Genomic DNA, 4909 nt, shown 5'->3' with positions numbered 1-4909 from the left:
AATTTCCAAATGCGTGCAGCGCAACAACAATAAACTTTTCACACAATGCGAGTGACCCTGAGCCGAGCCGCCTCACCAGCACAGGAGGAGTGAAGAGAGACTCCTTAAAAGACAGCTCGTTTCCTTTACACTTATTAGCAAGCCGCTTTGCCAGTTGATACAAGCGAGTATTTATGCCGAGGGAATTAAAAATTGTATACAATGCTCCAATAAAATTTAACAAAATTCGTGTGTGGAAGAGTTCATTTCATAAAATAAAAAACATGTCTGAAACCGCAGTGGATTCGCTCTAAAATCTTTAAAACGCCTGCGGTGACATCTTTTCGTGACCTAAAAACACTCTTGCCAAAGGTGAAATTCTTCCTCCTTTTCCTCGGTCATGCTCATGTTGCGAGAAAGAAAGAAATAAATAGAATTCGAAAAAATTACTCAAAATTCCCTAAGCTCAGGCCGACAATACCTATACGCACAAAGCCTTTCTTCTCGCGGTGGGTTCTACGACCACCAGCTGCAGCAAATTCAGAAATTCCTTGAGCAAATATCCTAAAAATGTCTGCGCACAAAGGAGGGAAAGCCAAATTTAAACCCGCGCAACTTAACAAGACAATTGGACTTTATTAATTTACTCTAAACAGTACACAAGAAAGAATACAACGCGGATCACTAGAATTCCGCTTCCGACGCCTCCGAACTGATATCGCTCGCTCCCTTCTGGACCATAAACCCTACGTCGCTCCGCCACTGCCGAAACTGGCAGAAATTAGCAGCAGCCTGACCGCTCACTCGCCGACATCTGAAATTGATTCCTAAGTGGCGGCCCACAACTTACTGCCCAAAACTACCTTAAAGTCCACGGCACGGCCCTGCGACGGAAGTCCTCGGCGTTGCCCACGAGCCCTCCAAAAGTGATCTCCTACCTTGTCTAATTACGCTGTCCGACTTCGGCCTGCCCACACAAACACAAAATCAGTTACAGGAATTTACTTGGCTCCAGAGATCTTACTCGTTTAACTCGTGGACTTCGCTTCTCCTCGTTCCGTCCTTGTTCGGGTTTTTATACGGTCCTTTCTCCTCCTGCGTCTAGCTCCTCCTCGTTCTCCACGTTAACCCCTTCCTGTGCCTGTCGTCTTTTGAGAGGGTAGCTTTACTCCCCTAAGAAAGAAGAAGGTTATCCCCTTAGCACCCTCATCCCCACTTCCTTAAAGCGCCCCTGCCCTTGCATCACACCATAATCCTCCCCCAAGGGCAGGGCGCACATCTCATCTAGACTGGCATCCTTGGTGGTAGTCGATCCTGATTAGCTTATGGTGCCAGTTAAATTTGGGGTGGGCCCTTCACTTGACTTTAATAGAGTGCTGGGTTGCTTCTTTCCTACAAACATATTGTCTCAATGATTATTTTATCTGTCATTTAGAAATTTATCACAAAGCGTCTCAGTACATGTATGGTCAATTAAGTTTTTCCCGGCGACATATAGAAATTTAAACAACTTTAGAAATCAGGAAACTTCCATGTCTCGACGATCGACATATTTTTTTTTACTCCTGCCTGCCTTCATGACAAGTCTTCGTCACACACAATTTGAATTAGATTAAGATGTTTAAGTTCGGAAAGATTTCTTCCTGGTCGGCTATCGTAGTTACGAACAACAACAAGATATCAATGCGGCTACAATAATTATTATTTTATGAGCCTGAACCAACCTTACCGCCGGTTATCATTATCATTCAAAACCGGTATCAGAAGAAAACAATTTTGACACCTTTGCCATAATGATAATGCTAGTTGGATGAAATGACCGGTACTTTTGCTTAGAAACCGGTATATCAAGACTCATGCGATTGCACTAACCACAGTAATCACCGTGCCTCCTTCTAGACTTTTAGCTGTTTTCGATTCCGCTGACTCACCAGATCTCTTCTCGAAATTAAATCCTAAACTTAACATATTAAAACACTTCACGGGGACAACCAAATGACGAATAAAATCACTTTACACAACAAATTAAAATTTTTCGCATCAATTTTCGCCTCAAAATAATAAGTAGACTCTCTTTGCTGGGTACTCTTTATCTGCAGTGGGACCATTGTGGACCACCTGCGCACTGCTCCCGTGGCTCGCTGACGTTCTTTTGATGGCGAGCATAATCCCAAAAATTCCGCAGCAAGTTGAAGGTAACTCGGCCCGTCCTTTCCAGAACAATCAACAATTTTTGCCTGAGGCTTTCTATCCATTCTGCTGGGACCTGAAGCAATTTGAACGATTTAAAATTTTCCTCATATTTTGGGACCTTCAACGCCGTTCTCGAAGACTTGGCCAGCCAGACTCGAATACTTTCTGTCTCATCTACTGAGCGAATTGTTGTGGGAGGTGGCGGACCATCACTCGATTTTCCATCTTGGACTTGAATTATTGCCACTGGCTGACTTCCTGTTTGGACGAGAACCCACATTTTTGAATCAGGCGGCACTTTGTTCTCTTGAAATGACCTTTGAGGCTGAATCTGCTCCGGAAATGTCTTTTCCTCATAGGAATCGAATTTATTCAAAGCTGCGATTGTGACAAAATTTACCTCACTCCTCCCCAGGTCGTTGGCATTTTCCTGGAATGCGTCTCTCTTCGTTTGTTGATTGAGGCCAAAGGGAATTTCTCCCCATGGGAATTGAAGCACCTGTCTAGAAGAAATTAGATTCACCTGGTGCTTGATCAAAAAATCACAGCCGATTAAACCTTCAAAGGTGACTCCTGAACCCTCGACGACAACAAATGCATGACTACAACCCATTTTCCCCCAATCGACAAATAACTCAACCTGGCCAACAACCTTCATTGGCGCGCCATTCGCAGATCTGACGTCTTGTAGGAAAGGCACGATGATGGCGCGCAATTTTTTAGCTAACGCGAGCGACATCAAACTAACCATTGCACCTGAACTCACCAGAAATGGGACATCTTTCTCTACGACTCGACCAACGACAGCAAAACCCGATGTAGGTGTCACTCTGTGCACTGCGGCCTGCAAAATATCTTCTGAAATTAATTCACGACTGGTTGTTTTTTCACAAAAATTAATGTCAGCTTTATTTTTTATGACAGGGGGGAGGGAATTTGTTTTTACTCCCCCCATTTCCCGTTTTTTGCGTCGCTCTCAGGGCAGTCAAAAGGGGGATGGCCTTTGTTAAAGCATTTTGAACAAACTAGCACGGGACAGTTATTCAACGAATGACCAACTTCATAGCACAAAGGGCACGCCGTCTCACTCGCGTCTCTTCTCTCAGGTAACCGCGACTGACTTTTTAACGTCGTGGGAGGTCTAGAGGACACAGCTGAAGTTAAGTCCTCGGTTTGAACGCTCGACCTTTGCTGCCTATAATTGGGCGCCTCGAATCGAAGCGCCTGCTGCTGAGTTGGCTCGGCTGCTGCTGCCTGTACCTGCTGCTGGTTTCCCCTCCACGGCGCTCTGGGCCAACTAAAGACTGAATACGGGCCTGGAAGGGGTGGATAAGGCCCGTACTCTGGAAATCCTCCCCACGCTGCATTAGGATGAAACATGGGGGGATGATACCCTGATTGAAATTGAAGTGGGGGTTGCGGCTGCTGCACGTTATCAGCCGCATCCCTCAGCTGCGGGTTTTCATCTGCTACTACTGGCATTTTAGAATGTTGATCTGCTGGCCTTTGTTAACACCTGACACCAGAATGTTGATCTGCTACGCTGGCCTTACCCCACACCTGACACCAGAATGTTGCGAGAAAGAAAGAAATAAATAGAATTCGAAAAAATTACTCAAAATTCCCTAAGCTCAGGCCGACAATACCTATACGCACAAAGCCTTTCTTCTCGCGGTGGGTTCTACGACCACCAGCTGCAGCAAATTCAGAAATTCCTTGAGCAAATATCCTAAAAATGTCTGCGCACAAAGGAGGGAAAGCCAAATTTAAACCCGCGCAACTTAACAAGACAATTGGACTTTATTAATTTACTCTAAACAGTACACAAGAAAGAATACAACGCGGATCACTAGAATTCCGCTTCCGACGCCTCCGAACTGATATCGCTCGCTCCCTTCTGGACCATAAACCCTACGTCGCTCCGCCACTGCCGAAACTGGCAGAAATTAGCAGCAGCCTGACCGCTCACTCGCCGACATCTGAAATTGATTCCTAAGTGGCGGCCCACAACTTACTGCCCAAAACTACCTTAAAGTCCACGGCACGGCCCTGCGACGGAAGTCCTCGGCGTTGCCCACGAGCCCTCCAAAAGTGATCTCCTACCTTGTCTAATTACGCTGTCCGACTTCGGCCTGCCCACACAAACACAAAATCAGTTACAGGAATTTACTTGGCTCCAGAGATCTTACTCGTTTAACTCGTGGACTTCGCTTCTCCTCGTTCCGTCCTTGTTCGGGTTTTTATACGGTCCTTTCTCCTCCTGCGTCTAGCTCCTCCTCGTTCTCCACGTTAACCCCTTCCTGTGCCTGTCGTCTTTTGAGAGGGTAGCTTTACTCCCCTAAGAAAGAAGAAGGTTATCCCCTTAGCACCCTCATCCCCACTTCCTTAAAGCGCCCCTGCCCTTGCATCACACCACTCACCCTATATTTATTCCATTTCCTTTTTCCATTCAAAAGTATTTTTCTTGATTTCGCTATGCGAGCAGCGAAGCAACAACAATCCTTTTCACAAAAACGCGACTGATTCCTCATTGTCAATCAGCAGCGGAGCGGACAGGTGCGGCTCTATTTATTTTTCTCTTCCCTCTTTGTAAATCGCTTCCCATTTGTTGCGGCTCTGTGCAGCAAAGCGAAAGAAGAAAAATCATTGGTGGCTTCTTATCCCTCAACGAAGAGACACACAAATAAAATATTGCCGAGCGCTCGCTATTTGTGCGGTTTGTGAGCCGGCCCTCGAT

At 45.9% G+C, this 4909-nt stretch overlaps 1 long non-coding RNA gene across 1 annotated transcript; it reads right to left on the bottom strand.

The window, feature by feature from the left end:
- Positions 1 to 595: 595 nt before the first annotated feature.
- Positions 596 to 4577, bottom strand: LOC135934035 (uncharacterized). Its single transcript, XR_010574054.1, has 5 exons — positions 4362 to 4577; positions 4201 to 4304; positions 1004 to 4151; positions 843 to 946; positions 596 to 793 (listed from the first exon to the last, which is right to left on the bottom strand). It is a non-coding gene; the product is annotated as an uncharacterized LOC135934035 (long non-coding RNA).
- Between the last annotated feature and the right edge of the window lie 332 nt (positions 4578 to 4909).

The sequence above is a fragment of the Cloeon dipterum genome, chromosome 1 (genome assembly GCF_949628265.1).
Source record: "Cloeon dipterum chromosome 1, ieCloDipt1.1, whole genome shotgun sequence".
In the NCBI taxonomy this organism is placed as follows: domain Eukaryota; kingdom Metazoa; phylum Arthropoda; class Insecta; order Ephemeroptera; family Baetidae; genus Cloeon; species Cloeon dipterum.
The sequence above is the reverse complement of the archived record's forward strand: the minus strand, read 5'-3'. Positions and strand labels throughout refer to the sequence as shown.